Source organism: Bos grunniens, chromosome 6, assembly GCF_055505025.1.
Source record: "Bos grunniens cultivar Pamir isolate PY7600 chromosome 6, Bosgru_T2T1.0, whole genome shotgun sequence".
NCBI lineage: Eukaryota > Metazoa > Chordata > Mammalia > Artiodactyla > Bovidae > Bos > Bos grunniens.
In genome coordinates this window covers 78620155-78645679 of record NC_141170.1, presented here as the reverse complement: position 1 = coordinate 78645679, position 25525 = coordinate 78620155, and the positions used below count along the sequence as shown (strand labels likewise).

The 25525-nt window shown below is 37.1% G+C and overlaps 1 protein-coding gene and 1 pseudogene across 3 annotated transcripts in view; one reads left to right on the top strand and one right to left on the bottom strand.

Moving 5' to 3' along the window:
* Positions 1 to 25525, top strand: part of SLIT2 (slit guidance ligand 2) — a 405363-nt gene that overhangs the window by 70249 nt on the left and 309589 nt on the right. The window lies entirely within an intron of this gene.
* Positions 7196 to 9002, bottom strand: LOC147370912 (large ribosomal subunit protein uL23 pseudogene; annotated as a pseudogene).

Here is a 25525-nt window from a genome sequence, read left to right as displayed (position 1 = left end):
ATAAAGCTGTACATGAGTCATTTTTTTTTTCCTCCTCAGTTCAGACCACTTGGATAATAGCGCATTTTGAACACAAGCATGGGAACCTATTGAATGTTTCCTGCATAAAGCCTTAGAGCTTGGCTCAGCAGCTTGACATGTTTCTTTAGGAGAGAGAAATGGTAAATTAGCTAAGAGTAATTTTATTCCATGACATATTTCCAAACTAACTTTGAGAAAACATTTCCACTTAGTGTTTGGATTCCACTTTGGGGACTTTGAAAAGGTTTCCTGCTTTTGGTTAAGTAATATAGTTGGTAGACGGCTAAATTAAGATATTCTTCAGGGATTTATTTATTTAGTTTTACCTAAAGGAGAGAGGACTTTACTGCCGTTCGTATTGAAGCTGCAATACTGTATGCCTTCAGGGCCATGGATTTAATAAACAAAAGATCTGTCACTGAGCTTGGTGCATGGTAGGGGGTAGATGTAATTATATACTCTAAAGGGGAAAAGACTGTTGTTATTATTTTACGTTTATTGAGTGCCAACATTTTGCAATGTGCTGTACCTAATATAGAATTAGACACAGTCCTTGCCCAGTGGACTATCTATTTAAATTAGACACAATCTAAATATTTCTCTTAAGTAGTTCCTGTGTTTTCAAATTTGTTACACAGTCCATTGTACCGATACAGAGATATTATTGTACTCGCAAAGACAGGTGGTAGAATAAGATGTGATTCTTAGACTATAAAATTGCTCACGTTTTTCAGATTTAGGGAAGCAGGAGAGGTATTACACTTAGAAAAGGATGGATGTATCCTTTTGATTTTTACTTTGGAAAAACAAATTGCTCTTTAACAGTAATAATGCCACCGATTTACTTAAGTAGATTTGGAGTTGCATTTGTGTGTGTGTGTTTTTAAATTCTATTTATTTATTTTTGCATGTGATTTGTAGCTAATGGCAACCAGAAATTCCGTGAGGGCCAGCATCACATTGTCTAGCCCAGGGCTTTGTAAGTATTAGTCACTCACTAAAAGTTGTTGAAGGGATAAATAAAATGGGCTTGCAAATGGATTTGCATGTAAGCCATAATTTTCTCATAGCTCTCTTTTCTGATTTTAGAGACGGAGGAATCCGTGCTGTCCTGACTTTGGGCCAGACAATAAAAACAAACAAACAGCAGCAACAGCAAAACTCTGAAAAATCTTCCTGAGAATACCTTCCTGGTTTGGAATGTCTTCCGCTGATGAAGATGTCCCTCATCTCTCAGCAGGGCTCAGGCATGACGGTCCAGCAGATAGTCCAGGGCTCTGAGAGTTCCCAGGGCTGTTGTGATCCCCACCAGTGATCAAAGGGCCTTTTCACATCGAATGTCTGGTTTCTAGGGAGGTAGTCACCATATACAGCAGTCAGCTTATTGATCTGGTGTGTGGACACACACTGTTCCTCTTTTTGTTATTAGTCAGGCTGGTATTAGGGGAAATGTGCAGATAAACATAGAGAATATATAAGTTGACCTGTTTATCTATTTGTTCCATATACTGTGACAGTTTCACACCAGCTGCTGCATCCTCAGCTCAGTACCTTCATTCACCTCCCTCCTGATTTCGCACGGTGCACATCAATTCTCAGTTGAGAGATGTAGCTATTCTCTCTGAGCAGAAATGAGAGTCCTTGATATCACAGCAGGATCATCCAGCCCTGAGTTTGCATCTCTGGCCTGCCATTTATTATCTGTATAATCTAAATCAAGTTAACTTTTCTAAGCTGTGGGCTCTTTTAGATGTAAAAAGAGGATACTAATGGTACTTAGCTCTTAGAATTTGTGAAAATTAATCTATGTACTCTGAGCATACTACTCTGTCTTATTTTAGTACCATTAACATTATTATAGATAATAATATATTTATAGTGTCTTTGTCAAGTACACATATCAAAAAGTCAGTTACATGTATACTCATTATTTTAATTTAAAATATTGATACTGCAAAGCAGTTTTATAAGCAGTTACATTCTGATCTGCCAGTAGTGTAAATGTAAAGCTAAAGAAATAGGGAAATGGGCCAGGTTTGATTACCACATCCACCCCTTCCGTTTCCTTATGCGCACTCACCTGTTCCTACACTCATTATAACCCTGTCTCTTTTACCTGTTCTTCCTGTTCCAGTTCCTTCCTGCCTTAAGTTGCCTTCTGACTCAGCTGAACTCTAATTCTTTTCCACATAAGCCTCTACTTCTTATTCTCAGCAATGGCCACACTTTCTACTGTGATAAGCATATGACCTGGGACTTCCCCAGTGGCTCAGCGGTAAAGTATTCACCTGCAGTGCAAGAGCTTCAGGAGATGCGGGTTTCGATGCCTGGGTCGGGAAGACCCCCTGGAGATGGGAATGGCAACCCACTCCAGTATTCTTGCCCCGAGAATCCCGTGGACAGAGGAGCCTGGCAAGCTACAGTCCATGGAGTCACAAAGACTTGGACATGACTGAAGTGACTTATCACAAGCATCTGAGCTAATTTCCTGAAATGTTTTTTATTTTCCTCAAAATTTCTTCTGTTTTCCTCTCCACCTGTCTCTCCCCCTTCTGTTTCAGAACACAAAAGTTTTCTATAACATTTCAGATCAGTGATTGCACCGTATTCTCCATATTCTGTCAGTTGGTCCTCCAATCTTTGCAGAATCTCCATCTTTTCCCCCCCTTACACTTGTTTTCTCCCTTTTGCCCTCTAGATTTCCTTGATCTACTTCCAGCCACTCCACACATACTCACTCTTCTCCCTACCTCCTGGCTAAAACTGTGTTCTGAAAATTCATATCATGTGTTCTTATCACTAACTCTGATGGTCTCTGTAATCACTTACTTTTCTTCCCCTACCCTGCAGCCTTTTCCTCATCCCTATTTTTGAAAGCTAATGAAAGCATCTTCTCCTTCTGTTGGAGCTTACTATCAGCTCCCCACTTTCCTTCACTAACATGTAAGCCTTAGGTCAGGTGTTACATTCTGTATATGATGTATAGATCTGTATACCCCACTTCAGCCTGAACCTCACGTTCCAGGCTTTTTATTTCTGATCCCTTCCTAAACTTGTCCATCTGTCTGTTTTCAAGGCAACTACAGTCAACCAGCTAAAAGCCCGACTTACCACCTTTCCTCTAAACAAGCTTTCCTCATGTTTTTCCTCATTCTATTAATGATCTACCAATTCTCCTTAGTTACTCAAGCTACAAATCACTGAGACATTTGATAGCCAATCAATTGCCAAAATTCTACGGATTTTCCTCCATCTCAGTCCTTTGTGTCTGCCACTTCCCTTGCTTTCTCTGTTCCTGAGGCTTTCACTACCTCTTGCCTCTTCTAGTAGGGGAAATTCTTCCCTGGCCACACAATTTTTAGTCTTTGCAGGAAATGAGAAGTCACAAATGCCTTCCCCAGCCATTCAGGCTGTTAGCTCGCAATGACTAGCTTTTGATCCAGTGACCAAGACATCATAACTTGTAGAGATTTCCCCCTGACTCTAGCCCATTGAGGCTGCAGAGATGGTATACTTTGCTGAGAGAATCCATGGGAAATACTTTGTAACACTCGTTGTCCATTCGCTGGGTTGTAATCATGAGGGAAGAACCACAAAGCATGTACCAGGAGAATCCTTCTCTGTACAGGCCAGTCAGATTCCAATTGTACATTTCCTGCTTTCCTATCTCCCCAGACCTCTCCTTCACAGCTTCGCCCTTTAGGATTGCAGGATCCTCTGTGCCTCTCGTATTGGTCATCATTTTTTTCTGTTTGTTTAATCCAACCATTTCCTCCCAGTCTATGTTTATATTTCACTTCTATGAAATTCTGAAATGAAATCTTCAAGTGTTTATTTCAGTAGCAGTGTTTTTTTTTTTTTTTTTGAGTGATCATGCATTATTCTCTTTAATCATTATATTCCATGCCTTATGCCCCAAAATAAGCACTAGGAAAAGAAAGTCAATGTCCACGAACCATTTTAATTCCCTGTAGTGTCTGGTACAGGGCTTCTTTGTAGTCTTTGATGATGAATTTTCAGGACTACACACACTAATGGTATTGAACACTCTGAGCCCTTTATTACCCCTTGTCAATATGATGTCACCTTCTAACCCCTGCTCTTAGGGATACTATGTTTATTAGAGACATCTTCTGCATCAGTGGATTAGGTAAAGAAGTACCATTTTAAAGATGTTTCAGAGTTTGCAGAGTACTTTCATAGAAACATGTCACTAAATCCTCATAAAAATTCTGTGATATAAGTACTTTTTTATTTCCATTTTGCAGATAAAAGGACTAAATATTATCATGTTTGAGAGTAGTACTCTCCATGTGAGAGACTATGGAGATTAGAGCAGGAATCTCCCACATACACAGTGATACTAACAGTTTTTCTCTGTAGAAGATTTCAGCTGAAAATACATCATGACCTTGGATTTTCCAGAGCATTTACCCATGTCAAGATTCTGATATCTTGCTTTCCAGGAAAGAGTAACCTCACCTTTTCAGTCATATGTAGTTAAAGAGGGTAACATAGATGGAGAAGAAAATGGATTCTGTCTTTGAATGAAGACATTAACATTTAAAGGATTGGACCATATAAGCAAAATTAATGCTTATATGTACACTCATTCATATTTGATATGGCACCCCACTCCAGTACTCTTGCCTGGAAAATCCCATGGATGGAGGAGCCTGGTAGGCTGCAGTCCATGGGGTCGCTGAGGGTTGGACACGACTGAGCGACTTCACTTTCACTTTTCACTTTCATGCATTAGCGAAGGAAATGGCAACCCACTGCAGTGTTCTTGCCTGGAGAATCCCAGGGACAGGGGAGCCTGGTGGGCTGCCGTCTATGGGGTCGCACAGAGTCGGACACGACTGAAGCGACTTAGCAGCAGCAGCAGCAGCTGTATAAATTGAATAATTAAGATTAAAATTTTTTTATACATTATGGCAAATTCACAATAGATGTAAATCTAAATCTTAGTTTTTATTCTGAGTTTTTCTGCAGCATAAGCAAAAGAGGGAAATAATGCAGTGTATGTAGATACCAGAGTTCAGCCAAAATGGAACTTGCCCTTAATATTCTATGGAAAAGGAATACTCCATATATGGAAAAGAAATATTACAATTTAGTTAGCCGTACAACCCTACTGGTTATAGAAAAATTGTCTCTGGGCAGAGCTCAAACTACCGCACAATTGCACTCATCTCACATGCTGGTAAAGTAATGCTCAAAATTCTCCAAGCCAGGCTTCAGCAATACGTGAACCATGAACTTCCTGATGTTCAAGCTGGTTTTAGAAAAGGCAGAGGAACCAGAGATCAAATTGCCAACATCCGCTGGATCGTAGCAAAGAGAGTTCCAGAAAAACATCTATTTCTGCTTTATTGACTATGCAAAAGCCTTTGACTGTGTGGATCCCAATAAACTGTGGAAAATTCTGAAAGAGATGGGAATACCAGACCACCTGACCTGCCTCTTGAGAAACCTGTTTGCAGGTCAGGAAGCAACAGTTAGAACTGGACATGGAACAACAGACTGGTTCCAAATAGGAAAAGGAGTATGTCAAGGCTGTATATTGTCACACTGCTTATTTAACTTCTATGCAGAGTACATCATGAGAAACACTGGGCTGGAAGAAGCACAAGCTGGAATCAAGATTGCTGGGAGAAATATCAATAACCTCAGATATGCAGATGACACCACCCTTATGGCAGAAAGTGAAGAGGAACTCAAAAGCCTCTTGATGAAAGTGAAATTGGAGAGTGAAAATGTTGGCTTAAAGCACAACATTCTGAAAACGAAGATCATGGCATCTAGTCCCATCACTTCATGGGAAATAGATGGGGAAACAGTGGAAACAGTGTCAGACTTTATTTTTTTGGGCTCCAAAATCACTGCAGATGGTGATTGCAGCCATGAAATTAAAAGACACTTACTCCTTGGAAGGAAAGTTATGACCAACCTAGATAGCATATTCAAAAGCAGAGACATTACTTTGCCAACAAAGGTCCGTCTAGTCAAGGCTATGGTTTTTCAGTGGTCATGTATGGATGTGAGAGTTGGACTGTGAAGAAAGCTGAGTGCTGAAAAATTGATGCTTTTGAACTGTGGTGTTGGGGAAGACTCTTGAGAGTCCCTTGGACTGCAAGGATATCCAACCAGTCCATTCTGAAGGAGATCAGCCCTGGGATTTCTTTGGAAGGAATGATGCTAAAGCTGAAACTCCAGTACTTTGGCCACCTCATGTGAAGAGTTGACTCATTGGAAAAGACTGTGATGCTGGGAGGGATTGGGGGCAGGAGGAGAAAGGGACTACAGAGGATGAGATGGCTGGATGGCATCACTGACTCGATGGATGTGAGTCTGAGTGAACCCCGGGAGTTGGTGATGGACAGGGAGGCCTGGCGTGCTGCGATTCATGGGGTCGAAAAGAGTTGGACATGACTGAACGACTGACCTGACCTGAACTGAACTGAGAGAGAAGATTATCTTGGGAAAAGTAGGTAGACATAAACTGTTATAAGTTAAATTCAGTTACTGTGTCATTTCAAGGTTTGCCACAATATAGTGTGTTGTTGATGTTTCCTCTTGAATTCTTCCCATGTGTCTTGCACAGTGTATATGTGTGTTCAATTTGTATTTACTGAATCATTTACTTTAAACCTAAAACACTTCTTAGAATGTTTGGTTAATGATAACTAAATTTTTTAAGAGGCGAAAAAATAATAAGATGTGAGCAGTCATGAGAAAAAAAAAAGTGAAGCAAGTCAGAAGCACAAGGGTAGTGAAATAGTACTTGCTCAAAATACATAAGGCTGGCCAGTCATCACGGCACAAGCAAACCAGTCTGAGGCCTAATCATGTGACATCTGAGGCCTCTGGAGTAGAAGACTGGGTCACTATCTAGGCATAACAGCACTGCTTTTGCTATTTCCGTGTTCCCAGTACATTACAGCAATTTGGATGAACTAAAATGTTGTATCAGTGAAACGTTGCTTACCCTGACCGCACATTCCTTGCTCTTCTTCCACCGGTGTTAAAGCAGAAGTAGTGATTTATAGGGGTATTTGTTGTTGTTGTTGGGGTTTTCTTTCTTTTTTTGTCTTGTAAGAACTTTTATATTTAGAACTAGCCAGGTGAACTCAGTGGCCAATTTTGTTGGCAACATTCCAAAGCATCATAGTCAAACATATGCCTTCTCTCCATTAGGCCTGATCAGGGTGATGATGTTAGCTATGTCAGTGTCACAGAGCTTCTTCATAGCATGTTTAATTTGGTGCTTGTTGGCCTTGACATCCACAGGAAACAGCAGTGTGGTGTTGTCTTCTATTTTCCTCATGGTTGACTCAGTGATGAGGGGGAACTTGATGATGGCAGAGTGGTCAAGCTTGTTTCTCCTAGGGGTGCTCTTCTGAGGATATTTGGGCTGCCTCCTGAGCTGTCTGAAAGTGAGTGAGGTCCAGATCTTTGTTTGTGTCCATGGATGCTTTTCAACACTGCCTCCTTGGCCTTCAAAGGCATTGCTTTGGTCTTGGCTTTGAAAGGGGCAGGGGCTTCCTTTGTTTTTTTTTTAGCTTTTATTGGAGTATGGTTGACTTACAGTGTTGTGTTACTTTCTACTGTACAGCAAAGTGACTCAATTATACATATACATATATCCACTCTTTTTTAGATTCTTTTCCCATTTGATCATTACAGAGTATTGAGTACAGTTCACTGTGCTGTACAGCAGGTCCTTATTAGTTTTCAATGTTATCTTCATGAAAAGCTGGGGATATGCCTTTAAAAAAGAGAGAGATGTACAAAGAGTAGAAAACACCCCTGCAAGTCCTCAGTAAACCCTGAAGATAGAATCAAGAATTGAAAACTCATTGAAGGAAAACTGAAGGAATTGACAGGCCATCTCTCTCTCTTTCTCTAGTTCCTCTTCCTTCTCTCTCCTCTTTTTCTTCTCTTCCCTCTCTCCTCTTCCTAAGTTATTTTCCCCTCCTACTTCCCTCACTTCTGTGCCCCTTTCCTTCTTTTCTTCCCTTCTTCCTCTATCTAATCTTTCATTAAATATAAAGAGAAGCAGTGGTAGAAGATGGCTTTTAACTGGTTTCTGGTTTCTCTCTCTTCCAATAGAGGAATAGCCTAAACTCAGGGAGAGTATGTCCGAACAATGTTGTGGTAAAAAAAGCATCTTACAGGACCCCTTTAGTCTGCTGTCCAACTCTGATCCAGTTAACTGTGGTCAATGACCCAGGGTCATGAAATACCCACCCCTATGTATTGGAGAAGGTAGGGTAAAGGGAGACAGATTTTTTTTTATTTTTTTAAAGAAGGGGAATGAGAAGATGGAGAAAAATAAGAAGAGAAAAAGAAAATGTCAATTTTGACTCAGCAAATATCCTGAAAAATGTTTGCTACACCAGTCATTCTTCCAAATTAGTACATCAGATTGCCAAGATGGGCTTCCCTGGTGGCTCAGACAGTAAAGAATGCACCTGTAATGCAGGAGACCTGAGTATGATCCCTGGATTTGGAAGATCCCCTGGAGGAGGGCATGACAACCCACTCTAGTATTCTTGCCTGGAGAATCTTCTTGGTCAGAGGAGCCTGGCAGGCTACAGTCCATGGGGTCACAAAGAGTTAGACATGACTGAGTGACTAAGCATAGCGCTGCATTGCCAAAATGGAGCTTACTTAATTATTTGCCTTTATATATGTATAACCAAATATTTTGTCCTCAGTTTGACTGGGGTTGTTATTATCCTTAAGTAGAACATTTATCTTTGTAATTTTGCTAGAAAGGATACCATTGACTCTTCCTAATTCATGTATCAGGCTATTAAACAATGCAGATATAGCCCATTTTATAAGCATTGCCTTTGTATAATATTTACAGCTATTTTGCCCTGATTTCATCAGCCTTTGTTTTAAGGAATAACCCTACCTAGAACATTTGCAGTTTTTGTAATTTTGACAAAAGGGACACATTCCTTCCTCATGCTAATTGGTATCTCTCATTTAAATAACAAAACAAAAAATTCCTTTCTGAATTCAAAACTAGGAAAAAATTAACTCCTAGTTGAATGAACTAGTATTTTTTATATTTGACCACAATTTTATACATGTTGTATTATCGTATTTGCTTCATGATGAAATAAAGGACTGAGAGAATTCATCTTACTTAGCATGTGCTTTGGCTACCAGAAATTCAGGGCTTTTGTGTTTAATGGCACTAACTTTTCTTAGTTAAATGTTCCTGCTATATGCTTGCTCACCCTCATTTACTATTTTAATGTTCTTTTATGATTTTACTCTATCTGTGCCCTTCAGAAATCTGTTTGGGAAGTAGCTGGCGTATAAATAGCATAAAAAATAAACTAGCATTAAAAAAAAGCATATCCTGACATTTACAGTTGTAGGATAATTCCATGTTAAGGATGATTCAGTCTGCAAGTAAAGTCGTTGGATATATGTCTAAATATATTTTAGAATCATTTTGATCATCACGTAGCTTTTCTAAGATGCTGGTGTTTCTGGTTTTGTTGCTTTCGTCCCATCAAAACATCCCTCTCTACCCCAAAATGCATAATTACTCAGTTTGGCTAATTTTATCGAACTGATGTTTTTGAAGGGCATTTGACTCTCTTGAATCCTCTCACAGGCTCTACGTTTTCTTAAATGTACTAATCCTACTGTGGATTTCTCTATCCCCAGAAAGCATAAGTACCCATCTTGCTCATTTACATTTGTAAAGTTTTGTTCTTTCTGGATATCTTTGTATTTGCATGCTTTTTCTTTCTCCTTCTCTCTTTTCGACCATTGCACTTGTCTTTAAAAACTGGTTTAGGTATAACCTCTTTCTGGTATGACTTAGTGAACTCCAAGTGACTCGTATCCATGTCTTTTTGGAGTTACTTACTCAGTTTTTATCTATTTGCCCTTACATATATGACATTTTGAAAGCATTCTAAAGCCTTTTTTAAAGTACAAGAAGAAGTTCCGACTCTCCACTTAGAAAATTTGCTAATTGTTTCTCAGATGGTGTCTTCTTTCCCTTTTTACATTATCCCTGAAGCACATAATTCAATGTTCCATGAATGAGGAAATGTTTGTTAAATGGTGTTTGTTCTTAGCTGCTCAGGTTAAAAGATAGAATATTGATGATGTTTTTCTTAGCAAACATTTTATCAAGAATTAAAATGAAAATTTTTTCCAGGAAATCTAAAATTAAACTTAGAGAAATGCGGCACAGTTTTTGCCATAGTTATATATTCAACCATTTCAAACAGGTTTCTAAGCTAGTTTCTTTGTTTCTCCTCCTATTATTCATATTCTTTCCAGATTGATGAAGGCATATGGCTTTAATTATCAAGTATATGCTGAGGACATGCAGAGCTACAGCTTTTTCCTGACTTTTCTGATGAAGCTAGTTCCTAACAGCAACATTTGCCAGATTATTTTATTGTATTATGACATTAAACATGGACCAGCAGAACTCTAGCTAATTGGGAATGATACCTTTTCCCCTAATTGCTTATTTATTTTCCAGGAAACTAATTTAGTTTGGTTATAAAATGAAACCTCAGAACTCAGTATAAATAAGTATGGTCATATAATATCAATAGTTAGACTGAGCAAAATCCTGTAAATAAATAAACAAAACTACTGACAAAATTTATTTAAAAATGAATAAATGCAGCTTTATTGCTATTATTCACAACCTTTAAGATTGGAAGGAACATTGAACACTTGTTTTTCTTCTGTCTTTAAATAAATTAGCCAGCATTATTTGTAATTAGTGAGTTAATTGTTTATAGTCAAAGACTATTGTGAAAGTGCTTTAAAATTAAAAGCAGTTTATTTCATTTCCCTGGAAAATAGGCAAAACTCACTCTTTATGCTTAAGTGATATAATTTAAAAAGTATTTTGTCTCTCAAATTTAAATAATACATGTTCTAAATATAATTTAGTTATTGTATATATATTAAAACTTTAAAATTATATGAAATAGTACAGCATTTGTCATCAACAGCTAATCCCCCTAATACACATCATTTATCTTATTTGAATTGTAGCAGTCTTATTTCTGTCAAAGAAGAGTCTATATCACTTGTTTCATATATGTTGAAATTTTTAAATGAGTGATACTAGCCTGAGAGACATTTACAAATTTGGAACTTCAGTTTTGATCTTGTTCTTGTTTAGTCACTAAGTCGTGTCCAGCTTTTTGTGACCCCTTGTATTACAACACACCAGGCTTCACTATCCTTCACTATCTCCCTGAGTTTGCTCAAATCCATGTCCATTGAGTCAATAATGTCATCTCACCCTCTGTTGCTCCTTTCTCCTTCTACTCTCAATCTTTTCCATCATCATAGTCTTTTCCAATGAGTTGACTCTTCACATCAGGTGGCCAAAGTGGTGGAGCTTCAGCTTCAGCATCAGTCCTTCCAATTATTATTCAGGTTTGATAGTCCATGGCGTCACAAAGAGCTGGACACCACTGAGTGACTAAGCACATGAACTCTTAGTGGTTCTTCTTTCACTGCAAGTCGGATTGTTGTTGTTGTTCAGTCACTCAGTTGTGTCTGACTCTTTGAGACTTTATGGACTACAGCACTCCAGGCTTCCCTGTCCTTCGTTATCTCCTGGAGTTTGCTCAAACTCATGTCCATTGAGTTGATGATGCCATCCAGCCATCTCAAACTGTCACCCTCTTCTCCTGCCTTCAGTCTTTCTCAGCATCATGGTCTTTTCCAGTGAGTTAGCTCTTCACATCAGGTGACCGAGATATTGGAGCTTCAGCTTTAGCATCAGCCCTTGCAATGAATGTTCAGGTTTGATTTTCTGTTGGATTGACGAGTTTGATCTCCTCTCTATCCAGGGGACTTTCAAGAGTCTTCTCCAGCACCACAGTTGGAAAGTATCAATTCTTCAGTGCTCAGCCTTCTTTATAGTCCAGTCTCACATCTGTACACGACTATCGGAAAAACCATAGCTTTGACTATATGGACCTTTGTCAGCAAAGTGATGTCTCTGCTTTTTAATACTCTGTCTAGGTTTGTCATAGCGTTCCTTCCAAGAAACAAATGTCTTTTAATTTCATGGCTGTAGTCGCAGTCCACAGTGATTTTGGAGCTCAAGAAAATAAAATATGTCAGTCTTCTCATTGTTTCCCCATCTATTTGCCATGAAGTGATGTAACCAGATGCCATGATCTTAGTTTTTTAATGTTGAGCTTTAAGCGAGCTTTTTCACTCTCTCTTTTTTCACCTTTTTTAAGAGGCTCTTTAGCTCCTCTCCGCTTTTTGCCATTAGGGTAGTGTCATCTGTATATCTGAGGTTATTGTTGTTTCTCCCAGCACTCTTGAATCCAGTCTGAGCTTTATCCATCCTGGCATTTTACATGATGTGCTCTGCATATAACTTAAATAAGCAAGGTGACAATATGCTTCCTTGATGTACTCCTTTCTCAATTTTAAATCATGCCATTGTTCCATGTCCTGTTCTAACTAACTGTTGCTTCTTAACCTGAATAGAAGTTTATCAGGAGGCAGGTAAGGTAGTCTGGTATTCCCACCTCTTTAAGAATTTTCCACAGTTTGTTTTGGTACACACAGTCAAAGGCTCTATCGTGGTCAATGAAGCAGAAGTAGATGTTTTTCTGGAATTTCCTTGCTTTTTCTGTGATCCAAGGGATGTTGGCAATTTGATCTCTAGTTCTTCTGCCTTTTCTAAATCTAGCTTGAACATCTGGAATTCCTCAGTTCAGGTACTGTTGAAGCCTAGCTTGAAGGATTTTGAGCTTGCTAACATGTGAAAGGAGTGCAGTTGTGCAGTATTTTAAACAGTCTTTGGAATGGTCCTTCTTTGCGATTGGAATGAAAACTGACCTTTTCCAGTCCTGTTGCCACTACTGAATTTTCCAAATTTGCTGGCATATTGAGTGCAGCGCTTTCACAGCATCATCTTTTAGGATTTGAGATAGCTCAGCTGGAATTCTGTCACCTCCACAAGCTTTGTTCATACTAATGCTTCATAAGGCCCACTTAACTTGACATTCCAGGATGTCTGGCTATAGGTGAGTGATCACACCATGATGGTTATCTGGGTCATTAAGACCTTTTTTGTATAGTTCTTTGGTGTATTCTTGCCACCTCTTTTTAATATCTTCTTCTACTGTTAGTGCCATACTGTTTCTGTCCTTTATTGTGCCCATTTTTACATGAAATGTTCCCTTGGTATCTTTAATTCTCTTTTAAAGATATCTAGTCTTTCCCATTAAACTCTGTAAGTAAAAGAGGAAGAATCTATTTTTAATGTTAAACAAATAATGTTTGAAATTAAAACATGGAAAAATATCAAACTTCTAAAATCTGCTGTAAGATTCAAAAACATTAATTATAAAATTGCATTTTATATTTGCAGCTTTATCTACTTTTTATCTTCATCTATTTCTAGACAGTTTTGCCATAATATAAATAGGATGGACTGAAAGGTTTACAAGTGACATTTGAAAAGTTGAGTTTGGATATGTAGAATTTTAAGGAAAAGAATGCTGAAAAGTGGTTATTAGGTTTCAGTCATCTTCTCAGCACTGCACTAGAAAGTATGAATTCAAAGACAAAAGGCAAAAAATGCAGTCTAGAATGAAGAGAGTCACAACAGAAAAGATAAACTAAAAATGGACTGTGTTAAGGCTGATGACGGTATTTTAGTAAATAAATGACTTTGAGCTAGGCCTTGAACTGCAAATAAGAGTGTTCCTGGAGAAGAGTGTACATGGGGAGGGAGGAGGGGAGAAGAGAAAGACAGACAGAAGGTAGAGAGCTAGAGACACAGAGAGATACCTGCTGGTTAATTCATGATGGTATTGCTAAACCAAGTTATGGAAGTTGGAGAACAGGGCAGAATATGCAGAAGAGATACACCCAGTCCCACATATCTCATATACCTGGACATTTCCAGTAGAAAGATGATAGCTCAACATTCAGACAGGAGATTAATGCTGGAGACTTCACTCACTCATTCATTCAGTAAATATTATTGGCTGTTTACTGTGCCTCAGGCATCATATTGATAATAAGCACTGTGTTAGAGAAGGAGATGTAAAAGTGAAAAGACATGGACTATTTTATTCAAAAAATATCCAGTCTGTCAAGGGGACTGACATTAAATAAGCATTATAATGTAATTATTAAGAGAACTTTAATAAACTATTTTATGAAGTTGATATAATCAAAATCTATAATGTCAAATCATAAAATAATTATTATGCGTAATGACGTTAATTGCATGTAACAAACTTATATTGCATTATAATTTAAGACGTGTGTCTATTGCATAGGAGAATGAGCCGCTTATACTGTCTGTAAGCTTTACAGTAAAGGTAGCATTTGTTAAAAGGATTGATGGATGATATCAGAAGTCACTTCTAGCATAAAAGTAAAATAGTAAGAGAAGATTCAATCTAAATATACCAAGTAAGCTTATATTAGGACTTAAAAATGGGTTTTGCTTATACCTTTCAAAGTTGGATTTTGAATCCTTCAGAGGAAATGTCTCTATGGTTCCAGTAATATTCTGAGCTGACTTAGTAGTATGTGGACAGAACAATGCTTCTTGTTTTCATTTGTGGTGAAAATAATCAGATAGACACTAATTATTTGCCTGTGAATAATGTGCTTTGGGTCACAACTAATTCCACTAGTTGACATTTTTCATTGCTTCCCATCCGTCCTGAGAAATGATATGGATTGCCTTGCAGATGAACAGACTTTTCTTGGCTTATCCAACCTTTAAAGTTGTATTCAAGTTCTGTGGCTACTCTAATTTTGTCACTTTTAAGTTTGCATCTTTCTTTTCCTTTTTCCCACTTAGGTTTGTTGTTGTTTTTTTTTTTTTTCCCCGTTTAAACCTTATACCATTAGCATTGCTCGGTAAACTTTCTTATTTTACACCTCTGTGACCACAACTTCAGCAATATTGGCTCTGCAAATCTCACTGAATGGTCAGTTTACTTTTTGGGTTTTTTTCACCTCACCAACTGTTTGGCATATAGATTTTTCTTTTCAGCTAGTTTAGAGTAAATCAATATTCCAGGAAACAGCACAGCTCAATTCAGATGGGTCTGTCATACTCCTCTGCTTGTAGAACATGATGTTGTTTCGAGGTCTCCAAATCCTACTGAAATCTTAAATGCAATTGTGCAAAGCATGAATAAAAATAAGCTATTTGGTGATAATGATGTGCCTGGTGTTAGGTTAGCACTATTGTGAATTATTCCTCATTTATAACACTAAATCAGTTTGGTTTTTGAGAAATAGCTTATTCTTTTTATTTGTGTTTTTGTCTGAGCAGATAGAAAGAATGACAACTTGCTGATTTCATGTTTGAAAGGAAACAATAACTTCAAAGTACTTAGAATATTCACATAATAATTATATAATCCCCCAAGATCCTTATTAATGTTTGTTAGTGTATACTCCTTGTCTTTTCTCGCACTCAATTTTGGAACTTTTTTGAGTTGAGAAGTGTATTTTGTTTCTTTCTCTAAAAATAATGATGATGTGGGAGAAATATGTATAGTATTGAGGATTAATTTGTTCTGAATGAAAAAAAAAATTTGTTGTGAATGATAATCATTCAGAAGTTAAAGTGTCAAATCATGACCTTATGGAGTTAAAAGACTCTTTTCAGATTATATAGTCCAATTTTTTTATTGGAAACAGAAATTGTAAATTACAGGTAAATTTATAAGGTAGCAGAACCAAGACTGGTTCCCATGCTTACATTAAAATTTGTTTTCCAGTTGCAGCTGTCGTTTGTTAGCCTATGAGAAAATCAGCAAAAAAACAAACAAACAAAAAAGCTAGCAAACTCGATGTAGACAAACTTCTCTATGTAAGAAAATGGGTTTCCCAGATGACACTAATGGTAAAGAACCTGCCTGCAGGAGACGTAAGAGACATGAGTTTGGGAAGATCCCCTGGAGGAGGGCATGGCAGCCCACTCCAGGATTCTTGCCTGGAGAAATCCCACGGACAGAGGAGCCTGGTGGGCCACAGTCCATAAGGTCCCAAAGAGTCAGACTGAAGCTACTTAGCTTCACACATGTAAGAAAATCCAGCTTTTTACTGAGGGATAGACATATGACGGAGAAGGCAATGGCATCCCACTCTAGTACTCTTGCCTGGAAAATCCCATGGAGGGAGGAGCCTGTGTTCTTGCCTGGAGAATCCCAGGGACGGGGGAGCCTGGTGGGCTGCTGTCTATGGGGTCACACAGAGTCGGACACGACTGAAGTGACTTAGCAGCAGCAGACATATGACACAGTATTGTAAACTGGCTCTGCATTTTTACAGAAGCACTGTTAGAGTTCATGGTTGTTTTGTTGTTACTCAGTGTCTTTTTGACACCAGCATGTTTTTTCATATATAATTTCAGCAAAATTCAGTATGGGTTTTTGTACATTCACATAAGAAATGACATTATAGAGAAAGGAAATTATGATGACACAGGAAAAATCCTACTTGAAGACAAAGAATTGTATCAGAAGAAAGCAATCTCTGGATAATGAAATAAATTTTACAGCTTTTGCTATCAAATGATATTTATTTACAAAAGCAATATTATGAATTTGTAAGAGTAAATTAGTCAAGCATTAGGTAAAAACATTGCATTCATCTTGAAAAATTAAAAGTTCTATATTAAGTTATTCTAATTTAAAAATCAATCTTGATAAATATCTTTGTTTTCAAATAGTAATTACAGCTGATTATAGCTAACATAGTATTGCTTAAATACCATGATGCTTGTCTGTCTACTAAGAACTTTTTTATGTTTGCTCATTAATTTTTTTCTTATAATCTTTAGTGCTAGATTTTTTAATAAGAGTTTGGTTGAGGTATAATTTACATGGGCTTCCCTGGTGGCTCAGATGGTAAAGAATCTGCCTGTTATGTAGAAGACCAGGGTTCAATCCCTGGGTCGGGAAGATCATTCACATAATATACAATTTAATTTTTAAAGTGTGTAATTCAGTTGTTTTAACATATTTGCAGAATTGTTCAGTCATCACCACTAATTTTAGAACATTATCATCATACCTTCAAAATAAAGCCATTATCAATCAGCAGTCTCCTCCCCCGGTCCCTGTCTCCATGCTCCTGGCAGTCACTCTCTGTCTCCATGTATTTGTTGATTCTGGACATTTCCTATCACATGGAATCATGTAACCTTTTGTGACTGCCTTCTTTCACTTAGCATAGTTTTTCAAAGCTCTTCCATAATATAGCAAGTATATATAAGTTATTACTTTTTACTTCAAAATAATATTCCATTGTATGGCTGCACCACATTTTGTTTATCCGTTCATCACCTAATGGGCTTTTGGTTTTTGTCCACTTTTTGGTTTACATGAATAATGCTGCAGGGCACATTCATTTACAAGTTTTGTGTGGATCGTTGTTTTCATTTCTCTAATGTGTATACTTATGAATACAATTGCTGACTCATAGGCTAACTCCATGTTTAACATTTTGAGAAACTGGCAAACTATTTTCCAAACTGATTGCATCGTTTTACCATCCAGCCAACAATGTATGAGGCTTCCAATTTATCCATATTCATGCCAACCCTTATCATCTCTTTTTGATTTCAGTCATGTTACCCAGTGTGAAGTGGTATGGCACTGTGGTTTTTGACTTGCATTTTCCTAATGACTAGTGATACTGAGCATCTTCCATGTAATTATTGGTTATTTGCATATCTAAACTTTAGAGAAATGTCTGTGCTAATATGTTTTTCCATTTTCAGTTGGGTTATTTGTCTTTTTATTATTGAGTTATAAGAATTTTTCACATTATGGATACAAGTTCCTTATCAGATAAATAATTTACAAAGAGTTTCTCCTATTTTGTGTGTTGTCCCTTCATTTTAAGGGATAATATATTTTGTAGAAAAAATGTTATCAATTTAGATAAAATCCAATTTATAAGTTCTTTTGGTGTTGCTTATATTTATATTGTTATGTCTAAGAAATCATTACCTAGTCCAAGGTCAAAAGAATTACTTCCATCTGCTAAAATTTATTTCTCTGTTTGTGGATGGCAAGTTATCCTAATACCATTTATTGAAGAAGTTATATTTCACAAGTTAATTGTCTCGTACCCTTGTTGAAATCAATTGCTCACAAGCGTAAGGGATTATTTCTGGACTTTCAGTTCTGTGCAGTTGATATATATGTCTATCCTTATGCCAGTATCACATTCATCTTGATTCTATGGCTTTATAGTCAACATAAAATCAGGAAGTATAAGTCCTCCAACTTTGTTCTTCCTTTTCAGTATTATTTTAAATATTCTTGGGCTCTTGTATATCCACATGAATTTTAGGATGACTTTGTCACTTTCTCTGAAAAAGGAAGCTGAAATTTTATCATGATTTTATGTAATCTATAGGTCAATTTGGGGAATGTTTTTGACTTAATAATAAATCTTCTGATCCCCATATATGGGGTATCTCTCCATTTATGCACATTTATTTAGTTTTCTGCAATGAATGTTTTTGTTATTTTCAGTGCACAAACTTTTGTACTTCTCTTGTTAAATTTATCCCTAAGCATTTTATTTTTGTAATGCTCCTGCAGATTGTTTTCTTAATTTAACTTCAGATTTCTATTGCTAGTGTATAGGGATATAATTGATTTTCATGTTTTGATTTATATCCTTCAACCTTACTGAATTAATTTATTAGTTCTAATTGTATGTGTGTGTTTTCTGTAGGATTTTCTATATTCAGGGTATTTCCATCTGATAATAGAAGTGGCTTTAATTCTTTCCTTTTAACCTAGATTTCATTTATCTTTTTTCTTGCCTAAATTGCCCTGGCAAACACTTCCTGTACAGTGTTCAAAAGAAGTGGTGAGAACCAATATCTTTGTCTTGTTCCTGGTCTCTGAGGGCTGCTGTTTTTCTCAACTACCATGAATGTGAGGCTGCTAGGTTTCAAGCTTACTAAGGAACTGGGGAGGGGGGATTATAATTGGTTGACTGAAAGGCTACAAATATTATTGCTTGTATTAAAGTTTAGAGTTTTTTTTTTTTAATAAGTCATCTTATTTCAAGGTTGTTTCAAGCCTTTGGTTAATTTTTAGAATTTTAAAAAAGTTGGTCCTAAAAAAAAAAAGTTGGTCTTTTTGCCTTTACTTTTCTTGCTTTTTTGAGTAATGAATTTCTTAAGGTTCTGACTCTGCTATTTTAGAAGTGGTACTAGGTTTTAGTGGGGCATATTTAGGGGCAATAAAGGGGAAATTTAATATAAGACAAGATCTAACATAAGTATTTTTTCCTATTTTTAAAAGAAAAGAAATAGTATTTTTGCCCAGAAATATTTCTTAAGATGTAGTAGGTGCTAATTTTTTGAAAATGTCAATTTATTTGGGTATCTATCAGTTTCCAGTTACAAAATGATTTAATAACTTTTTAGAAATTATCATTGTATTTGAAACAAAAAATATTTAGTGTAGAATGTGCTTACTCATATTAATTTACAGTAAAAGCTGTTAAACTTTATAGTGTGCTCTTAAATTCTTCTGGGAAAAATGGAACTTTTGATGTATTGATAATTGACTGAGATATCTTTTATGTTTTATTTTGTAAGCTGAGAACTTGAATGTGTGCTAACTTTCTGGTTGTCAGCACACTGTATTTTTAAGCAATTGATTTTCTTTGTGTGAAGTGTATGTGAAGATAAAATGCATTTCCTAATTGTTAACATAGAATATGCTCCTGAATCAATTCTTAAGCAATTGTTCTTAGGTCATTTATAATTACATGCTTTTCACCTTCCTTTCTTTTCTCCTCTCTCCATGGAGAACAGATTAACTTTGGAACACACTACAGTTTGCTTTGCCAGTTACATTCTAGCAACTGAGAAACTTACTTTGTTCTGAGTGTATCTGAACTAAGATGTAGCCTATTCTCAAAATGTGTTCAGGGACAGATGTTTTCTTTAGTCCTCTGTTACTGCATAGGACAAAGAGAAAAGATGCTTTGGCCAATTGAAGCTGCCAGAAAATTGGTTGTCTAATATTTGTGTCAAGCCTTGAGCCACAGAGGATCTGTTTTGTTAGTTTGTTTTAAAAAATAACATGTGTCCATTATATAGTGATGTCGGAGAAGGCAATGGCACCCCACTCCAGTACTCTTGACTGGAAAATCCCATGGATGGAGAAGTCTGGTGGGCTGCAGTCCATGGGGTTGCTAAGAGTTGGACACGACTGAGAGACTTCCCTTTCACATTTCACTTCATGCATTGGAGAAGGAAATGGTAACCCACTCCAGTGTTCTTGCCTGGAGAATCCCAGGGACAGCAGAACCTGGTGGGCTGACGTCTGTGGGGTCGCACAGAGTCGGACACGACTGAAGCGATTTATCAGCAGTGAGCATGTAGAAGAAAACATTATGAAGAATGAATTCAGAAAAGAACTTGATGATGAACAAGTCAAAATATTTTGTCTGTTGTATTTCCTTTGGAATGTTGCTTAAAAGATAATAGAAACTGGTTCACCTGGTTCACAGATTGGTACCACTTGACCTCATTAATTATAATTTTTGAAATATTATTGTTAGTTTTTCTAAGTTCATTATGATTGGCTTGATAAAATAGAGAACTCAGAAATTTTTATAGTGTATGTATGTTTTCCATACATCTATATTTTCAACCATTTTTCCACTATCACCTCTGCCCTGGAAGAAGAATTATATTAAATATAATTCTATTTTACCAGAGAAATTACATACTAATGTAAGATATTTTGTTGCATTCCACTGAACTTTGGAGAGGTACAAACCTTTGTAAGTATCCGAGACTTCTGCAGCCCCCTAAACCCAGTTATTGCCCCTTTGTGGGTGACATTACCCCCGTAGACTGTGCATGCCCTTTATTATCTTTATATAACACCATCTATAGGAAGTTTTTTTTTAATTTAACTTAATCTAACTTAACCTAAATACTAAAGTTTGTTTATATGATGTCATGTCTGTCTGTGCTGCTACTGCTAAGTCTCTTCAGTCCTGTCCAACTCTGTGCAACCCCATAGACGGCAGCCCACCAGGCTCCCTCGTCCCTGGGATTCTCCAGGCAAGAACACTGGAGTGGGTTGCCATTGCCTTCTCCAATGCATGAAAGTGAAAAGTGAAAGTGAAGTCGCTCAGTCGTGTCCCAACTCTTAGCGACCCCATGGACTGCAGCCTACCAGGCTCCTCTGTCCATGGGATTTTCCAGGCAAGAGTACTGGAGTGGGGTGCCATTGCCTTCTCCCACGTCTGCTAGCAGTTTTTTAAAATTCACAAATATTCTAGAATTAGAGTAGAGGTAATATCATTTGTGTGTGTGTACATTCATATATTGGAGAAGGTAATGGCACCCCACTCTCCTACTCTTGCCTGGAAAATCCCATGGACGGAGGAGCCTGGTAGGCTGCAGTCCATGGGATCGCTAAGAGTTGGACACGACTGAGCGACTTCACTTTCACTTTTCACTTTCATGTATTGGAGAGGGAAATGGCAACCCACTGCAGTGTTCTTGCCTGGAGAATCCCAGGGACGGGGGAGCCTGCTGGGCTGCCGTCTATGGGGTCGCACAGAGTTAGACATGACTGAAGTGACTTAGCAGCACATTTATATATATATTTGGAAGCTCTCTTTAACCCAGAGTTGTGAATTTGATTAAAGATATATTTTTTGCATAATTGTATAATGGTTATTGCAAATTAATCTTAAACTAATTCTATTTCTGATTTTATCTCTTCTCAGTTATATTCATTTATTTTATTTTATAGTGCTACCAAAATATTGGTACCTTAAAAATATTGTTTGAAAAATGTGTTAGGTTTTTAATTTTTTTCAATTATTTTTTGACAGTGGTGGTGGTTTAGTTGCTAAGTCATGTCCATCTCTTGCAATCCCATGGACTGTAGCCTGCCAAGCTCCTCTATACATGGGATTCTCCAGGCAAGAATACTGTAGTGGGTTGGCATTTCCTTCTCAAGGGGATCTTCCCAACTCAGGAATCAAACCCAGGTCTCCTGCACTGCAGGCAGATTCTTTACTGACTGAGCTATGAAGGAAGCCCTAAGCAAAGAATGACTCCTTAGCTTTTACATAAAATACAGTAGGATTGGAAATGATTAGGAAATTTTATACAAAAGATAGACAATCTGAATTCTCAGAATCTGAGCATCTATTGGACATTTTCACATTTAAAGAAAAAGCAACTGTGTGTTCAACCAGTATGACATGGTCTTCTCTAGGTCAGATGCAGGATGTTGCCAGGGAGGATGGTTGTATGTAGCACATCCCTGTCACACAGCAACCCTGGACAACCACTGCTGATATATTCATATCTTGTATCTACTTACATTTATAAGTACATAATAATCTACAAGCAAAATCAGCAGCCATTTTAATATAACCTTTAGTTTATCAAAAGCTTATCTGTGTTAGATGTTTTCTAACCATGAGATAAAATGTGAGTAAAACATAGCCCTATCCCTCAAAAACTTACCTGTTACAGTCCAGCTGACACACACAGTCACTAGCGTGAAGCTCATTTTGAGACAATCAGATTAAAAAAAAAAAAACAAGCTTTTCAAAAATGATTATTTTATAATAACTTTGCAAGAAAGATCAAGAGTTTACAGGTGAAAAGCCATAGCATGTATCTTGGCTGAAAGTTGCTAAGTTAGCATTTAATTTGTATAACTGATGAGGCCATCACATCAGATGGTTCTGAATTTATTTGTTCATTTCCTAAAAGACACTCACTAATTTGTTTTAAAAAGTGTGTTGCCTCAGTATTCTGCATTCTGTACCAATACAGAACATATATTACTTCATTTAAGCCTCCCCACTGCTCTGTAAGGTTTTATTATCCTAATTTTGCACATGAGGAAGCTGAAGCTCCTGGAAATTTACCTGACTCACCGCATTTTCCAGAATTTAAACCCAGGCAGTCTTATTCACTGGATATAACTTGTACACAGAATCAGAGTGCACAGGAGTACACAGGTGAATTCAACATGGACCTTTCCCTCAAGGAGTTTCAATGAATTCAAAGAAGATGACATTTGGTGGACAAAGAGAAGTGATTTAGTGCAAAAGAAAGGATTATGTGCTTTCTCAACTCAAGAGTTTGTAGCAGATAGAACAGGGACAGTTAAGTTAAGGTCAGATATCTCTCCTAAATAATTTTAATTTAGTTTTATTTTATACTTCATTATCGTCCTTCCAAATTATCTTTTCGATAGAAGGGTGAGAAGAAAGAATTAAGCCGTGAAATATCAAAAGTGGTTTATGTTCTCTTTTTCTTGGCAATATCCAGACAATGCAGCCTCTCTTCTCCTAAGATTAATCACTGTGGCAAATGGAAGAAAAAAAAGAGCCAATATGGAAGAGCCTGGGAGACTGCTCTCTGCCTGATCTTAGAGGGATTAATATGACCAGTTAGAATGAGCACACTAACCTCACAGGATCCTGGGATTCCGTTCTCTCCAGGTGTTGTTAGAAATTAGAAAGTTTGAATTGGTAGTTTTACCTTCATCAAATAGAGCTGCAAAATATGTAGGTGTTATAAAACAGCTCATACATGGGGGAAAAAAAGTACAGTTTGAACAACAAAGTTTCACTTATAAGTGCATTTTTCAATAGCAGATACTACAGTACTACAAGATCACAGTTAGTTGGTTGAATCTGCTTATATGGAAGAACTGTGAATACAGTGGGCCAACTGTAAGTTACACTTGGATTTTCAACTGTGCAAAAGATCAGGGCCCCTAATTCTTCTGTGGTTCAGGGGTCAACTGTATATGGAAGGTAGGGAATTTAGCCATTATGGTAGATGATTAGAAAATGTAATTTTGATTTTATTTCCTATATGTTTTGAAAGATGCAAATGAAATCTGTTAAAATGATATCCACTCTTTGGAAAATAGAATCTAGGAGATTTTCATATTGCTATGTAGATAGATAGGAGTTTATCCAGAGAGGTTTAAATAAGGAGCATAGAACTTGAGAAGGATTGTGGATGAAGGGAAGAATTAATAAAGAAGGTGGCTTTTGAGATGACTCTTTAAGATGGGTAGAATTTAGATATGTGGAGATGCATGACTGGGTGTGTATGGTAGGGCTTCAAGCAGAAGTTAAAGATGAAACAAAGGCATAGAGTTAGGAGAAGAATGAATGTGCATGAAGTACTGGTTCATGCTGACTTGACTGGTTCATGGTGACCTAGAATCATATATAAATCACTGGCATTAAGAATGGGCCATTTCCTTGAGATAATTTAATTAAATTCCTTGAATATCAAATCAAAGGGTTTATACATTATTATATGGTGAATGGGACCCACTAAAGGCTTTTGACTGAGAAAGTAATATGTTTAGCTAGTTATTCAGGAAGATATACTTGGTAGTAATATGTGAAATAGATTGAAGAGGTAAAATCTGGGAAAACAAATTTAGGTTATAATAATTCAGGTGAGAGTCCTAGTTTAGGCCAATGGCAGTGAAAACAGAGGACAGGAAATAGAATCAGAGAGTGAAATGGAAAAAGGCCCATGGAGTTGGCTGCTAATTGTGTATGGGGAAAGGGAGAGAGAGTTTAGTCACTGGTGATGACCGTGAGGTTTTTGATTCCTAGTATCCAGGAAGATTCAGCTTCCGTTAATGGAGATTAAAAAATCATATTTGGTATGGGAAATGTTCACTTTTAAATCTGAACCCATTAAAAAATGCTTAGGCATTCATTTCTAGGTATCTAAGAGTTGATTTGAAATGAAAAAAGAGAAAAAGTTGTGCTGAAAATGCAGAGAGAGGGCAAGGCTTAAGATACACACACAGAGGATGTTATTCATATAGAGGATATTACTATCAAGCCATTAATTTGCATGAAAGTTACAGTTGAATGAATAATGAGAACAAGCTTAAGGCTCTGTTTCAGGGACTACCTACATTTGAAAAAAAAAAAAAAAGAAAGGGAAATCCATAGCATGAAGAAAAAAAGAGGATCCAGGGACGGCATGTTCCAGAAAAGAGTTAGGGAGGGTAAACACTGGAAGAATAACGTTGGATTGGGTGACAGCACTCATCAAATTAAACACAGTGTTCTGCTTTTAGCAATTAGAGATGATAGGATGCCTCTAAAAGCATTTTTAGGAGTTTGAGAGTCAAAGAAATAAAAATCAGGGACTATGGAATAATCAAAATATTTATTGAAAATCTATTATGTGCCAGTTTGAACATGAGAATAGGTGATTGAACCTTAAGTATATTTGAAATACATGTTCTTTATAATATATAGAATGACATTGTATTAATCAAGGTCCCAGCAATCATTAGATGGAAGATTTAATTGGGCAGGGATAAGTAATAACAAGGAACGGTGACACATTTAGGGACTTTAGCAAGAGCCAAAAGCCAGAGGACTAGAGGACTAGGTCCAAAGGATTGAGAGAGAACAG